This window comes from Phacochoerus africanus, chromosome 6 (assembly GCF_016906955.1).
Source record: "Phacochoerus africanus isolate WHEZ1 chromosome 6, ROS_Pafr_v1, whole genome shotgun sequence".
Lineage (NCBI taxonomy): Eukaryota > Metazoa > Chordata > Mammalia > Artiodactyla > Suidae > Phacochoerus > Phacochoerus africanus.
Window position 1 is genome coordinate 100,272,342 of NC_062549.1, and position 19,439 is coordinate 100,291,780.

Consider the following 19,439-nt stretch of genomic DNA (forward strand, 5'->3'; position numbering starts at 1 on the left):
GTAAGGAGGTCAATATCATTTCTTATTGATGAAACTAAGCTCCAAGGCTTAGCTTAGGGGGTATGGCAGCTGGGCTTTTCTCCCCAGTCACCTGGCAATGCTGGATGCAGCTATACCCCTGTCAAGTGGTGAGCATGGAGGAGCAAGCCCACAGGCAAGGCAGCTCCACAGGAGGAAGGGAGGGATGGGCTGGGCTACCCTTGACCATGGAGCTGCATCCTGACTTGTGTCCGTCAGAGGCACTTTCACCTTCTGGGGCCCCTTCTTCCATAAAAAAAATATTAAAATCTATATATGCATTGGCATAAAGGTGAATATATTCATATTATATTTTGAAACACATTCTTTGACCTATCTGAAACATTTCTATTTTTTCTTATTTTAAAAGAATTAAAGCATGTTTTAGGTTTAGGGTAGACCCCTAAAAGCATTGTGGATAAGTCAACCCTGGGTGCTCAGTTCTTGTTCCTAAATTTCCCAACTAAAGAATTCCTCCTCCCTTCTTGGAGAATATTGTGTGAGACCAAAATGGAGTCACTAGGTGTTGTTCCAGATGGAGACAGGAATCCAGGAGACAGGAGGCTCCCAGACCCCCATGAGCATAAAGTGCTAAAAAGAACTATGTGATGCAACCTAGACCGTGACTAACGCCAAGGCGAATAAGATGGCCTCTGCCTTCAAGAACTAATTATGACCCAAGGCAGAGGGAAATAAGTACAAAATTAGAGAACAAGTCATGTGCTAAGGGAATTTCCAGAAACAGATGCTTGAGGTAGTGACATTTCAGCTTGGTTTTGAAGGATAAAAGGTTTTAGTAGACAAGGTAGGATGGGGTGGTGTGCAGAGGTCATCCTGGACAGTGAGGCCAGTTAAAGATAAGGATTCCCTAGAACACGGGGGTGCGCTGGGGACCGAATTCAAAAAGCATCCGCTTACCATATTCTTCTGGCTCCCGGGGACTCTCTGATGTGTTATTGTTTCATAACAATGGATGGGAGGGAGGACAGCGTTCATTCACCATCTACCATGTGCCCAGTGCTATAGAGGCATCGCCTCATTTCATCTTCAGCCCTGTGGTTTGAGGTGGATCATTATCCCCATGTTTTCAGACAAGGAAATTGAGACCCTGAAAGTATAAATGACAACCCAGGGCCCCAGAGCCTAGTTGGCATCAGCAGAAGCCAGAACCCAGGGCTCTTAATTGCCAGCTCAGGGCTCTGTTCTCCGCTCCTTGGAAATTTCAAGGGGTTTTCCGAGAACTACACAAAGAGGAGTTCTTGTGATTCTATTCTAGGCAGACCGTTGTCTCAGAGCTTTGTTTCTGGTGTTCTTCTATGCACTCTCTCAGACTCCTGGGATGTTTCTCCTCTCCTTACGCTGATCGCCAATCTGTGGAGGGCTGTGCCTGCCTGCTTTCATCTGTGGACAGCACAGCTTTCCCTGGCTTCCATGCAGGATCCAGATCTCTGCTGGTCTAGGGTCTCTGCTTACCATTCCCCAGGAGAGGCTGGTTGCGGGCACCCAACCATGAGTGCTCCTGTGTGCCTGTCCTGAGACCACATTGGGTGGGCTAACACAGAGTGGTTGAGCAGCTAATATATTTAGTAGGCACCTGCTCTGTGCCAGGCACGGCGCTTAACACATTCTTACACATCGTTTCACCCTCTCAACATTCCTCTGACATCGGCATTATTAAAATTGCACAGATAAGGATACTGGGCCTCAGAGAGATCAGGTAACTTTTCCAAGGTGATACAACTTGGTGGTACTGGAGGCAGGATTTAATCCCTGCAGCCTGTCTCCAAACTCTCACTCTGAACCACAATGGGTTTAGCCTCTTAAAATTCCTAGAGCATCACGTTAAGTCTTTAATATTTGTGAGAAATTGGTCTCTGCTTTGTTCCAAGCAATTTCAGTTCCTCAAAGTTCTTCAGCATTTGGAATCTTTTCTTTGCTGTCTTTCAATTCATCCTTTGTCGGCATGCCTTTTATTCTCTTAGAATTTTGTCATTTGGTTGTTTCTTGTTCAGAAATTATTCTCTTATATCTGTATTTCAGCCATTCCTTTTGTTATAGTACTTTCGTTATTTTATATATTTTTTGGCCCCTTGCTTTTTAAAATTTTCTCCTTGCAATGGCCAGAGGGTAAGGCTAGAAACTTGCATGTGGAATTCTTGGGCATGAAGTAACCTCAAAAATTCTCCCCTTTCCTTCTAGCAGAACCAAGCCAGGAGGAAGCCTCTGTGGCTTTTCTCTCTTAGTATCCATCCCTCTTCCTCATCACATCAAAATTCTGCTATGGGGGACTGGTCCTTCCCTGTTGATATTAGAGAGAGTATAGCATGGGGACACCATAGTACCTCGGCTTGAATCCCAGCTCTGCCACCAGAACATCTGTGCAAACTTGGACTGGAAATTCAAACTCTTCAGCTCAGTTTCTTAATCATAATAGTATCTGTCTCACAGGGTTACTGTGAGAAGAAAATATGTGTAAATATAGTGCTTAGAACAGTGCCTGGTAGAAAATGAACACACCATAAACATTAGTGATTTGTATCATTAATCTTTTCCAAGGCTTGGCTGAGAGAATGTTCTTTCCCTGGAATCTGAATCTTGAGCAGAATGACAAAAAGACAGAAAGCCATTAAAGCTGATTTACTTGGATAATTGTGCCCTGAAGAAGTGGGTAATCAGTTTCTGCTCACTGGAACCTAGGGCAGTCCTAGTTCTGGTCCTTCTTGAATCTGGATCTTCAGAAATTTCTTTTCTTTGCATCCCACTCCCAACACTCTGCCAACAAATACGCCTGCCTCCTCATTTTGCTTTTCCTCTCCAGCTTTCTTCTCCTTCTCCTTTCTCTCCTCTTCTTCCTCTGGCTTAGAGTACTAAGCATTGGTTTCTGATACTTTTTGCCAAAACACATTTACTAAGCCAGCATCCCTTGAAAATGGCCTCCTAGCCTTGGCTTAAATACTTCCATAAAACAGCTCTCTCTCTCTCTCTCACTCTCTCTCAATTGATAAACTCTATTTTTTTATTTTTCTTTAATTTTTTTTTTGTCTTTTTGCCATTTCTTGGGCCGCTCCCGTGGCATATGGAGGTTCCCAGGCTAGGGGTCGAATCGGAGTTGTAGCCACCGGCCCACGTCAGAGCCACAGCAACGCAGGATCCGAGCCGTGTCTGCAACCTACACCACAGCTCACGGCAACACCGGATCGTTAACCCACTGAGCAAGGGCAGGGACCAAACCCGCAACCTCATGGTTCCTAGTCGGATTCGTTCACCACTGCGCCACGACGGGAACTCCTCAATTGGTAAACTCTAAAAGTACTTCCTCAGCGTAGGCAGAAAGACTTTATGGGACTCTGAGCCAGAATATTTGTGTTTAGAGCCTGGCTCAGTTATTTACTTGCTGTGTGGCTTGGACAAGTTGTTTAACCTCTATGCCTTATTTCCTTTTCTGTAAAATAGAAGATAATAATAGTAACCACTTCATGATATTGTTGTGAAGATTAACTGTAACAATACTTGTGAAGCATTTATTTATTTATTTTTATTTTTTTGCTTTTTAGGGCCAAACCCTTGGCATATGGAGATTTCCAGGCTAGGGGTTGAATCAGAGCTACAGCTTCCAGCCTACACTACGGCCACAGCAAAGCCAGATCCAAGCCACATCTGCAACCTACACCATAGCTCATGGCAATGCTGGACCCTTAATCCACTGAGCGAGACCAGGATTCGAACTCACAACTTCATTGTTCCTAGTCAGATTCGTTTCCACTGTGCCACAATGGAAACTCCTTGTGAAGCATAGATGCCTGAGAATAAGTTGTTAGCCCCTTCCTCCTCCTCACTTCCACCTCAGCTCCTAGCTCCAGTCTTTTGAGCTGCCCAGAAAGAGCCAATCTACCCCTTCATGCTAACCTCTCAAATACGAAGATGCCCTGTTAATGTCCCCCTCTCCTCCAGGCTCAGGTCAACCCACACTTTCCTGACCTTACTGAGGACTCCCTCCCAGTCAGGCCAAGCCCCTCCCTATGGACTGTACTGATCAAAAGATCCAACCCTAGTCTTCAACTTGCCTGCCTCATTACTTTATCAAAAATAAAACACAAACAAACATCTCACAAGGCTTTGTGTTAAAATCTACCCACTTCCTCCTACCCCTGGAGGAGGCTCTGTGCCAACAACTTCTGGATTCCAGAGTCTTTGAGCCTGGCTCCACCATCTGAGCTGAGGGTGGAGACCAGGGTCAGAAGGAGGACGACACATGAAGGCCCATGGGCACAACAGCAGTGGGAGAGAACTTGCCACCTCCCTGCCTAGCTCCACCCTGGCTTGTGCAGAAGCTGATACGCTTCCCACATTTTGCCTGCTCTGCCCTAGAATCACGGGCACAGCTCTGTGCTGAATTGTTTCTGGTTGCTGACATACCACTGACAAGCCTGAATGCTTTCCTCTCATAGGAAGTGCTTTTTCCACCGCATGGATAGCAAGAGTCTGACAGATAATAATATTGGTTGTGTGGTGCTTTGTAGTTTGGAACACATTAGTTTATTACAATATTGTGATGGATTTGTCAAAGCCAGAGCAGCTTGTTAAAAAAAAAAAAACAAAAAAGAATATCCTTTTTACAAGAAGGACATTGAGGCTGGAGAGGTGAAGGGACTTGCCCAAGTTGCATAGCTACCTAGCAACAAGGCTTACATTTGAGATGAGTTTGGAGTTCTTTGTGACATGCCTTGTCCTGAAGGCTTTGGGGCTTCTTTTGGATTATTATTCCTGTGACTGCATCACTTTGCAGCAACCTCCAGCAGCCTCTTTCTCAATGGTCAGCAGAGACACCAAGAAGCACGTGGCCTGCGAGTCCTTGGACCTATGGACTTTTGAGTGTAGAGATATAGCTTGAGATCTGAAAGACTCGTTAAATCTGGTAAAGCTTCAGGTGTGGCCAGGAGAGACCAGGAACAGAACTGGTGGATTGGAAACCATGTTGGGGGAGAGTCAAGTTCCCTTGTCTATTTATCCTCCCACTTAGGAAGGGAGCCTTCTGACTGAGGGGCTTGTTCTTTGAGAATTTAATGGAGATTTTAAAGAAAAAAAGTTCTTTGCTGGCCTCTGCTTGGATTTTCTTGGATTCAGGGCTCCCAGGATGAAAGAGAAGTCCAGGATTCAGTGGTGGAAAGCTGCAGGGGTGTCCTGCCCAGTTCTATCTTTGAGCAACTATGCATCCTTCATCTTCCAGCCTTGGACTGGCAGTAGGAGCAAAGTTACTGGCCCTAAGCTCTACCTGTGATTATTAGGTCAGGGGAAGGTGAGACTAGAAGCAAGGAACAGGTGGCCAAAGCAGAAGTGATTTTATATTGGGTGTGATCCAGGATAAGGCAACTTGGAAATCATCCTGTGGACCCCTGAAAATTGGAGGAGAGTCCTGACTCATCCCTCCCCTTGGCTCCCTGCTGCCTGTGGAGCAAATTAATGTGGTTTGCAAAGCTCTTAACAATCTGGCCCCAAACTCTGGCTTCTTTGAGAGACAAGCTCCCATATAGCTTTCGGCCCAGCTGTGTAAAATTATCTTCTGTTTTTAAAAACGCCACTTCCTTCTCACCTCGGCCTTTTGCTAAGGCTATCTCATGCTGCCTGGGGTGTACTTGCCCCATTTCTCTGTCTGCAGGACTTCTGCTCAGTCCTCAAGACATCACAAGTGTCACCTCCTCTGTGGAGATTTCCTGGCACTTTTATGACGTGCCTCTTTCTCAGTTCCCACAGCCCTTCTCATATTTATTTTGTGTGCAATTTATTTTGTTGTTGAGGGAACAGATAGTGAAACTGGACTGCCTGGATTCAACTCCCAGCTCGACCACTAACTGGTGTGTGACCTTGGACAAGGTCTCTGTTCTTGCTTTCCTCCTATGTAGAATGGGATTATAAGACCTGCCTCACAGAGTTATTATGAAGGTTCAATGAGCCGATGTGTAATAAGGGCTTAGGTCACTGTCTGGCACTCTTCAAGTGGATATTTTTAGTTATTATTATTATTATCATCAATATGCACTTGAAATCACCTATCACGGTATCCTCCAATTCAGGTCTATGTGCACTCCAACCATCATGACTTGGCCACTTGCAGGCCCAAGTCAATAAGCCAGATTTGGAAGTGAATGGAAATATCTCTCTGCACCCTCGCGTGTGGGCAAATGGATGTGGTCGTGCATGGTTCTTGATTTCCGCTCTATGTTCCTCTGAAATCAGGCTCCAACTGATCCCTTCCATGGCACTCACCGGCACCTTCCAGCATGCATCGCCCAGCCCCCTCAATCCAGACAGACCCCTCAGATATCAAAATGTCCCTGTAGACTTGGCTATCTAAGCCAAGACAGCATTTTCCTTCCAAATAGTTCTCCATGCCTGTGGGAGTCCCATCTAGCAACACTATCCAGTTGGTTCTCAGAGGGGTCTAGGAGCATCTGGAACATTATTACACATTTGTTTTGGTCTCTTTTAATGCAAATGCTACACTTGAATCACTTGAATATCTAGTTCTCAGCACAGTACCATACTGTTCATTCTTTTAAATGGATGGATGGATGATGGAGCAAATGAGTACATAAATGGACCAGTTTTAAGTGAGCCATCCCTTAGCATTAAACCCACCCTATACATTCCCACAATGCAGTGGTATATGAGGTTGATTGCACCTGGATTTTCTGTTACTGACAGCTGAAAGCATCCTAACTAAAGCACACCTCCAAGCATTTGCTTATTTCTATTCTGATCTGGAGTATCCTTAAGTTTTCAATACAGTGCCACTGTCTTGAATAAAAAGGATCTAAGAACATATTTTGTGTTCCCAGACTACTGGGTGAGTAAGGGAGGGGAGCAGCTACAAGAGCCTAACAGTTGGGCATCCAAGAGCAACTTCAGCGTCTTCCAGACTTTGGCTTGGCATGGAGAGAACCAATCACTTAGAATCATAGAGATGTTGACTTTTAGAACTGGAAGGAACAGTCAATGTAATTTAACCCGATACCTTCCTTTAGCAAGATGGAAACTGAGAGTCAAAGTGTATGAGTGAATTCTCAAGGACACTTGACTCTCTAAATGTCAATTAGGACCTGAGCTCAGGTCTCCTGAGTCCAAGATTTCTCCCCAGCCTCTCGCTCTCCCCATCAGCCTTTGTCTTCTCATAGGTCCTCACAACCACAGGCAGAGCTGGTACCTCAACCCCAGGGATGCTAGGAGCCCATGGAAACCTAGAATGGATGTGGGAGGCACTGGTTAGTATTGTTCTGGGGGCAGCAGGCTTGATGGCAGTGACAAGAGCTTTTACAAAGGTCGGTTTCGCTGTTCAGGACTTAAATATCTACTCCTGTTTCCTCATATAAGTAATCTCCCAAGGTTTTCGAAGGGTTTTCTCAGGATCTGTCAAGGTCACCCTTATCTTCCCCAGTGTTTCACCACTCACCCAGCACACTTCCTTTTGTGTGTTATGTATGTGGTGGGGAAGGGGTTGTTGAATAGGGGAGGCTAGTATTTTTTGTTTTGCTTTGAATTGTTTTGTTCAGAATTCTGTGTTTTTCCCACGAGCTGTTTGCAAGGCTTCGAAACCAGGGCTGAGAATCACATGGAGTAACTTACTTGGGGCAGAAAGAGGAATGTGTCAGGAGCACCAAATTACTTTCTCTTAGAAATTAGAAGGGCACAACTTATCTTCAGCATGGTGATATATTAACAAAAAAATTGAAATGCCCAATAACAGAGCATCAAATAAAATTTGTTATATCTATAGAGTAAGAAACTATGCAACCCAAGGACTTAGCGATAGTTGAGGGGACACATATGCCAGATCAGTCTAGAGGGTATCATACAGATGCTAGTCTCTGGGAATTCTAGTGCAGTGCTAACATCCTTGTAGAGAGAAAGGCACAAACATGTTATATTGCCACTGGGTGCCATTTCCTCTCACTACACTCCTGATAATCATTAAGAAGGTGAAGAAGATGCATATCCATTGACATAGAAAATGTCCCTGACATACAGTTAAGTAATAAAAAAAATGCAAAACAGTGTTCACAATACAATTCTCATTTTGTAAAAAAAAAAAAAAAAAAAAATTATAGGCATTCCCATTGTGGCTCAGCAGGTTAAAAACTCGACTAGTATCCATGAAGATGCAGGATCCATTCCTGGCCTGGCTCAGTGGGTTAAGGCTTCGGCCTTGCTGCAAGCTGCTATTGCTGTGACTGTGGTATAGGCTGGCAGGCAGCTACAGCTCTGATTCCACCCCTAGCCTGGGAACCTCCACATGCTGAAAGGGTGGCCATAAAAAAATTTATAAGGATAAAAATGTGGTGGATAAAAAAAGACAGGAATATTTTAACAGTGGTTACAGGTGATTTTAACTCCTGTTTATATTTTTTCCACATTACTAAATTTTTACAATAATATACTTTTTATGCTTAGGAAAATATGATAAAGATTTGAAAAAATAAAGCTTTCTGTTTGTGGCTTGGTTCTGAGATTGCTTTATGACAGGAATATTTCTGAGAGGGTTAGTCCTTGCATTAAGGAAGTTAGGTGATCAATAAATGCTCTTACCCTTTCCTAGGAAGAGAGGGAGGCAGGGAGAGGCGATCCTTGGTATAGGTGTAGGGTAGAGATTCTTGAATCTGAAATTCTGGAGAGGGAAATGTATTCCTGGAGTCCCCAGTCGGAGCTCGGCATCACTATTTCCCATCCAGAGACCATCATAACTAGGTATTGCCTAGGTAACTAACTCTGGAGTTAAGCAACATTAGTCCTTAAATAAAGGAATTTTAGGGCCTAGCCTAGGAAGCTAACTACCCTTTACAATATTATTTCTATAGGAAAATACGCTCCAAATTCCACACCATCAATTCGCATTGGAGCTTTTAGGATGCAACCATTTTCAGTTTGTAGACCTACTTGCCTCATCCCCTTTATTCACTAATTACATCAAAAGTCTCTATTAGTTTACAAAAGATTGCAAATTTGTGGACAAATCCTTTGGTTTATGTTTCATTTTAGTCCAGCACACAGTCAAAGGGTTTTCAAGACTGGAAGAGATCTTAGAGATTGGCACCAATAACTAATATTTTTTTTTTCTTTTTATGTCCACACCTGTGGCATATGGAAGTTCCCGGGCTAGGGGTGGAATCAGAGCGGCGAGTGAGACCTGCACCACAGCCACGGCAACACAGGATCTGAGCCATATACTGCAGCTTGTGGCAACACCGGATCCTTAATCCAGGGATTGAACCAACATCCTCACAGAGACAATGTCGGGCCCTTAACCCGCTGAGCCACAAGGAGAACTCCAGTTACTAACTTGTGAACGAGTATTACTTTTCATTGGCCAAACTGGCTAGAGCTGCCCAGGAATCGAGCAGTTACGCTAATGGTTTATGTCTTCAACATTCCTCCTCTCCTTACTATGACAGTTAATTTTATGTGCCAACTTGACTGGGCTAAAGATGCACACATAACTGGTAAGACGTTATTTCTGGGTATGTCTAGGAAGGTGTTTCCAGAAGAGATTAGCATTTGATTCAGTAGACTGAGTAAAGAGACCTGCCTTCACCAACCTGGGTCGGTGTTACCCAATTTGTTGAGGGCTCCAGAAGACCAAAAAAAGCAAAGAATGGTTGATTTCACTTTCTTCTTGAGCTGGGATGTCCACCTTCTCCTGCCTTTGGACACCGAGTCTTGGGTCTTTGGATTCTGGGATTTATACAGGTGGCCTCCCAGTTCTCAGGACTTTGAAGGCCTCTGTCTGGGAGTTACACATCAGTTCCCTTGATTCCCAGGCTTCTGGACTCAGACTGAATTATACCACTGGCCTCCTTGGTTCTTTAGCTTGTGATGATATGTTGTGGCATATCTCAGCCTCCATAATTTTGTAAGCCAATTTCCATAATAAATCTTTTTATCTATCTATATCTATCTATCTATCTATCTATCTATCTATCTATCTATCTATCTATCTATCTAAATATCTACCTATCTCTCTATCTCTCTATCTATCTGTCTATCTCTATATATCCTATTGGTTTTATTTTTCTGGAGAACCCTGGCTAATACATTCACCTTTTCCCAATTGTTGGGAGAGGCTTTAAGAACAAAATTCTTTGCTTTAGGCCTGTACATTCATTTTCCCAACATTACTTACAAATTCATTGAGGTCGGAGCTGGGTCTTGTAATCCTGAAACAGCTCAAGCATTTGGGACAATTTCGTGACCATCTAGAAGGTGCTCAATAAATACTTGGAAACCTTATGAGGCAGTGGAAAGAGTGCTGGAATAGGTGTGATGCAAGTCTTGGCTAGCTGTGTGACTCTAGAAAAGTTATAAAAGGAAGGAGAGTACCAGCTGATCTCAGAGCTTTCCAGACCTGACAGGTGAAGATTGAACAGAGAAGCTCATCTCATGTCAATGGGACAGATTTCAACCTGTTTGATAACAGGCTTCTATGTCAAGGGAGAGGTTGAACACGTTTGCCTCTGTTAGATTTGTCCATGTTTCAGTTACCTTGGAGGGTGGTGACAAGTACCCTTTCTTGAATTTCTAGACCTAAAGCATTGATCTTTGACCTTTGCTGGAGCAAGAATATTTTGTTAATCAGATCAAATATGGTCCTTCTTCTCCTAAAGTTTGTATATGAATATAGGGATTTCTAGGCTTCATGAAGCCCACCATAAATCTTCTAGAGGCCCATGCATATAATATTAAATTAAAATCCTCTGAAAAAAATTCCAAATCATCAAGTACAAGATTTTGCCAAAGAAGTTTAAAAACAGCTCAAGAGCAAAAATTTTGCATCTCCAAAAACCTTCGGGATCTAGAACCATCTCTAGCTCTTGAAGATAAGTTGTTCCAGGACCTAGAGGTCAGGCAATTATGTCTTTTCTCCAGTTTTGTCTTGTTTTGTTTTTTTGGCCTTTTTGTATTTTTAGGACTGCACCTGCAGCACATGGAAGTTCCTGGGCCAGGGGTCCGATCAGAGCTGTAGCCATCGGCCTACACCACAGCCACAGCAACATGAGATCCAAGCTGCGTCTGCAACCTACACCACAGCTCATGGCCAACGCCAGATCCTTAACCCACTGAGCAAAGGCAGAGATCAAACCTACGTCGTCATGGATGCTAGTAACGTTCATTAACTACTGAGCCACAATGGGAACTCCTCTTTTCTCCAGTTTTTAATAAGTAAAGCTCCAGGGATTTTCAGCAAAGTTCCTTAGCAAAGGTCAGAGGGTCTAATATCAATTGACTTGTTCAGCCCCCAGGGAAGTAAGTCCCAGGTTTTCTCTATCCTTTGAGAGCTGTGGCTTCAGCTGCTGACCTTAGACAAGCCACTTCCACCCCGCTGCAGCCCACCTTGGGCCTCAGTATCCTCATCTGGTCCAGCTGCTCTTCAAGCTCCAGAGTCCTGTTATCTGTGAGTCCTTGATCCCTGAGACACCCCTCTAAGAAGTCAGAATTCTGGATCCTAGAATCTATTGATTTTCCCCCTAGAAACTTTGATCTGCTCTTGCTACAGAGGAGATTCCTGCCCAAGAAGAATTTCTAGAGCACCTACCTGAGAAACATTTGGCTTCCCAGAGGCCTCCAGAAAGAGGGCAGGGAACATGGCTTTCTTTCGATTTTCTGCTCTGGGAAGAAACTTAACTAAGAACCGTCTCAGAGGACAGATGTCTGCTGGGCCTATGTTTGAATCCAAATAAAACTCTCACCCAGAGGACCAGAAAAGGCAGGCCAGTGTGAGGGATTTAGCTGCGCCCCGAAGAAATGAAAATCTCTTCTACACTCTCAGGCATTCTCCCACTTTCATGACTCACCTCCCCTCATTCCAGAAAGTCCTGCACAGGAATTTATTTATGGGTCCTGTCCAGAGGTCTGTAAGTAAACAGGGCTACCAGTCCTTGTAGCTCCCCCGACTAACCTGATTTCAGGCCCCAGGGAGGAAGCTAATGACTTGTAGTTACTTTGCTATTGTTTTCCGAAAACAATTTGACTTCCTTTCTGATAGCCTCAGAATTCCTTCTTTACAAATTAAGGCAATGGAGCCCAGGAAGGGCTGAGCTCACCAGCTCAGTAGCACAATGCTCCTCGCTCAGATGCAAGATCTCCTTTCTGTGAAAAGTTACAGGGGCTCCAGAGAGGATGGTGAGCAAGCAGCTCCGGGGGGATGCAAGAACCATCTGGGAATAGAAGGGACCGCTGTGCCTCTGCCTCTCCCCTGAGATCTCACCACGACCCCAGAGACTGCAATAGTAACAAAGCTGTGTAGTGCCCAAAGGGTAAATTTGTGAAGATGGTATTATCCTAACCATTTTACGGACAAGGATGTTGAGGCTCAGTGGTTTGCCTGAGATCACACAACAAGTAAGGGACAGGGTTGAGATTCCATCTCCAGTCTTCTAAGTTAGGACTTCTCCAAAGAGGTCATGCAAATGCAAAGAGAGGCCTTCTGTCCAGCGCTGGCAGACTCTGGTCTATCATCTGAGAACTGAGCCTTCATGTTAGATCAGAATCTACGTTTGAAATCCACTGGATGTGCGGTTTGAGTGGTAGATTCTTGTCCCTTCTCCTCCTCCCCCTCCACATACTCCAAGGCTGGGGCTGGGTTGAGTCGGGTGTTGAGGGAGTTATTTCTGAACCGTCCTCCTGCCAGAGAGGATTGATGTAGGTTCTCGGCAGAGAGGCCAGTCCCTTCGTGTCATAAACTGTGATCCCCACTGGTTTTCTCTGGCAGTCTGGACCCATTACAGAGATGTTTTGACTCTTTTTTTTTTTGGAAATTCTTAGGCCACTTTTTTATTATGGTGCTTGTGGAGACTTTCTTTTTTTTTTTTTTTTTTGTCTTTTGTCTTTTGCTATTTCTTTGGGCCGCTCCCGCGGCATATGGAGGTTCCCAGGCTAGGGGTCGAATTGGAGCTGTAGCCACTGGCCTACACCAGAGCCACAGCAACGCGGCATCCGAGCCTCATCTGCAACCTACACCACAGCTCACGGCAATGCCAGATCGTTAACCCACTGAGCAAGGGCAGGGACCGAACCCGCAACCTCATGGTTCCTAGTCGGATTCGTTAACCACTGCGCCACGACGGGAACTCCCGAGACTTTCATTTTTGAAGGGAAGTAGACTTTCTCACTTTTTGCTACTGTTGATCACCACTCTGCCCCCTGCCCCACTACTGCTACCACTTAGAAGAAAGCTGGTAACCCTCTAATCTCTTGTACCCCGTTTGTATGCATGCCCACTTTAGCACTCATTACACTGCATTCTACTCACTGGTGCACAGGGCTCTCTCCCAGCCACAGGGAACGTCAGGGCAGAACTTCTATCTCATTTGCCTTTGTTTGCCCTGTCTTTGCACACAGTAGGTCCTCAGTATACCTTCACTGAATTCATGATTAGCGAATGAGTGACTCTACAGAGCAGGTCCTGTTCCTCAAACTCTGGGAGGAGGATGTTGTGTGGGAAGTACAGGTCTGCCTGGAAAAGCAGCCGTCAAGTGTTCTCAGGTTCAAAAGGAAAGTTACATGTGAATGGCGCCTTTGGACTTGGGCAGTGCACAACCTGCCTGGCCATATCTGGTGGCCTCGCTTACAGGAGGCAATAAAGGTGGCCATAATAGTTAGAGCTACTATAATAGTGAAAACACCATGTTTCATTGATAGTATTTTATCTCTTTCCAAAGTAGTCTTCCATCTATAACTTAATTTTGATCTTGAGAACAGCTGTATGATTCATAGCATGCTGTATGTTTATCTATATCTATAATCTATCTCTTTGTATTTTATATATGAGAGAGAATATTTAGTATTCACTACATGGCAAACATGATACACATCTCAATCTTCATAACCAATCTGTAAGTTTGATAGTTACTATATTATCCTTATTTAAAAAGTGAGCCTGTTGTGACTGTTGGGGAAAAAATTTTTTTTTCCTCTACCCTTTAGGTTCAGTACTTGAAGTGGGGCGGAATGTGAATTAAACTCACAAGAGAGATTAAGAGCAGAAAAAGATTTTTTCTTGTATGCATAGGGGAGCTAACAAACAAAAGCAGTTAGCTCACTAAATGGTTAAAGTTGGAGGGGTATATATTTAATTTAGTGAAAAGATAGGAGGGGGAAAAAGATTTCTATGGGTGGAATAGGTTTCATTAGGACAGACAAATAGGTTTTTTAGGACAAATGGGAGATAAGAAAGTTTGCGATAAAGTTTGTTTATGCAAATGTACTGATCCTTCTGTCTTCTTCATGGCCGTGAAACTCCCCTGGAGAGGGGATTTATAGCAGTCTCATTTCCCAGAAGTTGCCGCTTCTAGTCAGATAAGGGAAACTCCAAGAAGGCTTCTTTCTGCCTCTGATGAATCTCAAATGTCTTCGACCTAAAATAATCTTCATACCAACTCTGAGGTTCTAAATGGGTCCCCATGAGGCAAAAGAGGTCTGACGGCTGCTGAATGGACTCAAGATCTGAACCCAAGCAGTCTAACCACAAGCTTATTTGCCCCAAGTCCTGTCTATTCTATCTTGAGTATTTAGCTAACTGAATGTGAGAATAATCTTTGGGGGAAATTTAAAAAAAACCAACAGGGAATAGTCCTAATCTTCTAAATGCCTCTAATCCTCTGTAGTAACACGATCTCAGGAGCTAGAGCTGAGTCTAGACATTAATTTGGGAGGAGACACAAAAATTTTGTTCTTAAGTTCGGTTTTGAATGTTACTGGCTAAATTATTAAGGCAGGCATGGGGTATTGTATCTCTATTTTACATGCAAGGAAACACCTCTACCTTGGAGTGATTTGTCTGAGAGTACTTGTGTTAGTGGCATATTTGATGGAAAGTTTCTTGACCTTGTATTTTAAGATACTTGCCAATCAATTACCTCATACAATCCCTTGGACTTGACTGAAAACACCTTTCAAAATGAGGGAGAAGCAAGAGTTCTCTTGTGGTGCAGTGGGTTAAGGATCTGGCGTTGTCACTGCTGCGGCTCAGGTCTCTGCTATGGTGTGGGTTTGATCCCTGGGCTGAGAACTTCCACATGCCAAGGGTGTGGCCAAATTTTTTTAAAAAAATAAAGGAGAAGCAAACCCTTTCGAGTCCTTGTGAAGTGGGTAAGTAGAGATAGACCAAGGATGCATAATTTGTTGGAGGAGAAAGAAGTGTGCTCCAGGAATGCACTGCAAACTCTAGAGAGTGCTGATAATTCAACCAAATTATCATAAGATTCCCAGTCTTCTTGTTTCAAGGACTTCCATTCAGATCTAGAGGACAGATGCCATTCTAAGATTTCCCAGAAAAAGGTCCCAATTTTTGTGCAATCCCTCGGATTGGGTTGGGACTCAGAGAGCCCCAGTGAGGCTGCATCCAGTGTTGCCTTCGTTCCTGGACTTCAGTGAGAAGGAATCAGGTTTGATAGATACAGGATTCCTCCCCCTCCTCCTCTTCTCACTGCCATGGAGGCCGCACAGAGTTCTTAAATTTGGGATCCCAAAAGAGCCCATCTGCCTTAAGCCCAAGAAGAGACACGGATGGAACTTAGACCTTTTGTTTTGAGACCAAAACTTGAGATGTTTTGAGAGTCGACTCATAGACCAGAGTAGCAAGGGCAAGGAAGTCTGTGTTTCTTTTGCTTTCTACTTCTTGGAATAGGGTGTTATTCCCCTTTTTCGCCACTATCTGGAAAGTAAAAGTCCTGGGGGACAGCTAATGACTGTGGTGCTTGAATCTCCCCTGGAAGCCCACGAACCTGGGCTCCAATTACCCATTTATGCCCTCCAAGGAGGCAGCGGGTCTTATCACCCTCACAAGTAGATGCTGACAGAACTTATTCACATGTGTTACCCTTACAGGCGCTAAGGGAAGCAACTCTTTAAACATCTGGACCACAGTGTCTTGGGAGGGAAACACAGAGAGTGAGAGTTTCATTGGGTAGAGGAGACATGGAAAGGTCTGTTCATTTACACTCTTGCCTCTAAGGAGAAGCAAAAAAAAAAATGCAGTTTTCAAATGCCACCTTTTTTTTTTGCCTTTTTCTAGGGCTGCTCCCATGGCATATGGAGGTTCCCAGGCTAGGGGTATAATCGGAGCTGTAGCCACTGACCTACGCCAGAGACACAGCAACATGGGACCCGAGCCACGTCTGCCACCTACACCACAGCTCATGGCAACACCGGATCCTTAACCCACTGAGCAAAGCCAGGGATCGAACCTGCAACCTCATGGTTCCTAGTCGGATTCGTTAACCACTGAGCCACAACAGGAATTTCCCTCAAATGCCACCTTTCAAAGACTTGTAGATAAGGTCACTGGGTCTCTTCCTGGAAAACTAGGATGGTGCAGGACCACCTTCATAGTCACGGTCAAAGACAATCTCTCCTACTAGGGCTGGAGCCCATCTTTCTTGTGCCATCTGCGGGTCTGTCTGCTTATAGCTGGAGGGCCCTGTGCCCTCTTCTCTGCCCAGGTCAACGGGTTTCCTGAGAATTTCCTTTGGCATCAGACAGATCTTTTCTCTACTTATTAACAGATAACCTGGGGCAACACACTAAACTTCTCTGAGTCTGAATTTTCTTCCCTGTGAAATGGAAATAACAACATGGTATCTATCTTGCAGCGTGGTGAGATGAGAATGCCTGGTACACAGAAGACCTAGAATAAATGTGCTTTTCCCTTCCCCCTTCATTACAGCCCAACCAAGAGATCCCTCTGTGTGAACCTGTTTTCCAAATGATTTTTTTCCTCACATAATTTAGCACTTTATTATGTCATTATGCATTGAGGACAAACACATGTAGCTACTGCCATTTATACTAATTGTTTTGTCTGAAGAGCTCTTTTCTGCAACTAGAATGTCAGCTTCTTGTGGACAAGGGATGGTCTTGTCTCCCACTGAGCATAGGCTGGGCCCCTAGGAGCAGCCAATGACTCCTTGTCCAGGAGGCCCTGATGGATAGTTCAGATGGTCTTTAGTTTGCTTTTTTGTTGTTGTTGTTGTTGTTTGTTTCTCAGGTTTTCTTTTTTTTTTTTTTAATGGTCATGTGGCATATGGAAGTTTCCAGGCCATGGATTGAGTCTGAGCTGAGGCAACACTGGATCCTTTAACCCACTGTGCCAGGACGAAAATTGAACCCATGCCTCTGCAGAGACCCAAGCCAGTGCAGCCAGATTCTTAACCCACTGTACCACAGCAGGAACTCCCCAGATGATCTTTAGAATGTCACCTTTCTGTCCTTTCCTCTCCAAGTAAAATAGTGTGAGGTGTGCCGAGTTCAAAGCCCAGCACATGGTAAAGGTTGAATGAAGTCCATTTTGCCATCCCACTTCGACAGCCTTTCATTACGGATTTATTTTAACCCATTCTTTGAACAGATTTTGGCTTCCTCTCTAAATTCTCTCTGAGTTCTCCATATTTTTTAAGGAGTGGGACTATAGACCTTGGCTTCTCTTTCTAAGACCCTTTCTTAAGCTGCACTAAGAATGAAGAAGAGATCAGGGCAGAGCCTCAGTGGCCACCCCTGGCTCTTTGCTCTGCATCTTCTTTTCTGCGGCATCAGGCATCTGCTCACAGCATGCTTCTTAGATGTGTGGTGGTAGACAATCACCCCAGGTCTATAGCCCTAATGACATTTTCCTAACTTTTGTCAGAATTGTTATGGTGAGGAATAAACCAGAGTTTTGAAGACCTTGCCAAAGCAGTTAGCTTTGGCCCATTAAACACATTCTGTCCTAGATGCCACCCTGAGCCTGCTTGGCTGGAGAGCTGGCTCGACTTTGCTGAGTTGGGATGATCTGAGTTCAAGACCTCAGGCTTCTCTCAGCACTTACTTGGACTTCCTGGATTGCTTCTAGCAACACGTCCAGTTTCTTCACTGCCTTATTTCTCTACCTGCCAAGCAGAGTGGGAGCATTTACCTTCAGTGCCCTGTGCTTGTGCTAGGATCATGGGTGTTCCTACATCTCAGCAATTCTTCCCTTTTGGGCATTCAGAGGAAATTGACCTCTCCCTTCATCCCCAACCATGTCCTCAGCTAGACTCTCCTTTGGCAGCCAATGATCTAGGAATGAATATTCCTCTCAAATGTCCCCCACTCTCAGATTATCCTTCAACTGAGACTTAAAGGTTCTTTAACTGGCCATATCCCTGCTGGAGATGATAAGGTATTCCCAGGAACTTCCAGTCTTTTAGAGTGACTGGTGTGTAAGGACAAAGCCGTAGTGTAGGGACAATCTCTGCTTTGGAGAAGAAACTGGGTGTCACCAAGGCTCTGCATGGTTTCACATGCTGAATTCTATCCCAGGAGTTGGCACCAGCCATGGGAAGGACAGGCAGGAGGAGAAGGCTCTGTGTTGTATTGTACTGTATTTTGTTCCATATCCACAGCACTTGCCACATACCAGACATTGTGCTAGGTGCCTCACACATCCTCACTAGTCCTCATGACCACAGGAGGAAGTTATTATCATCCCCAATTTACAGGTGAGGGAACTGAGAGAATAGAGCTTATGTGAACTTGCCCAATGTCACACAGCTAGTAAGCGGGGGAGTCAGGATTCAAACCTGGACAGGCTGGCCCCAGCATCTGCTCTGATGTTATACAGAAAAAAGAGGGGAAACTCTGGCTGAAGAATCAAGAATCCTGTGTTTGTTTTCAGCAGGACTGCTGCCTCTCTAGACACAGGAAATTTGGCCCCATGTTCTTTCCCCTCTTACTGATCCTAAGCTTATTCGCTCATGAAAAATATCACCCACTAAAGAAACAAACAATTTTGTTAGAATATTTGTGAATGACGCTATATGTGAAGGGATGTCGTGGAGCAAAGGAATGGGTCTGGGTTCTGGTCCTGCCTCTGCCTCCTACTTTGCTGTGTATGATCCTGACAAGTGGCCTCGAGGCTGCGCCTCAGTTTCCCTGGCTCTTTCAAATGATCTCTGGGGTTTCCTTCTAGCTCTCACAAACTGTGGGCTCTTGGTCATTGGTTTGTCTAATTTCAGCCCACTCATAGTAACCTCCGTGGTTGATATTTATCACAGTCCAGCCGGGTCCACGGCTAAGCACTGACCTTGAGGAGTTGAGGAAAAGGAGTTGAAAATGAGGGGAGTTTGAGGGAGAGATGCCTGTTTCTGAATTTGCTCACCTGTGACTTGTGATTTCACAAGACACAACCTTCCCTCCATTGGCTCAATTCCAGCTGGGAGACCTGTACGCTTTCGTGGCAAGAGCAAAGAGGTGACTTTGGCAGTGGCTAAGACTTCTAGTCATGACTCTACCATTTACTAACTGGGCACCATGATTGTGTTACTTGGTTTCTCCGAACCTTAGTTTCCACAAATGTGGAATGTAGAAATGTCTACTTTATAGAAGTGGACTTTGGAATGAGTAAGTGAAATAAAAACATG

The 19,439-nt window shown here is 44.5% G+C and overlaps 1 long non-coding RNA gene across 2 annotated transcripts in view; it reads right to left on the reverse strand.

The window, feature by feature from the left end:
* The window catches only part of LOC125129758 (uncharacterized), a 116,686-nt gene that overhangs the window by 30,031 nt on the left and 67,216 nt on the right, over positions 1 to 19,439 (reverse strand). The window lies entirely within an intron of this gene.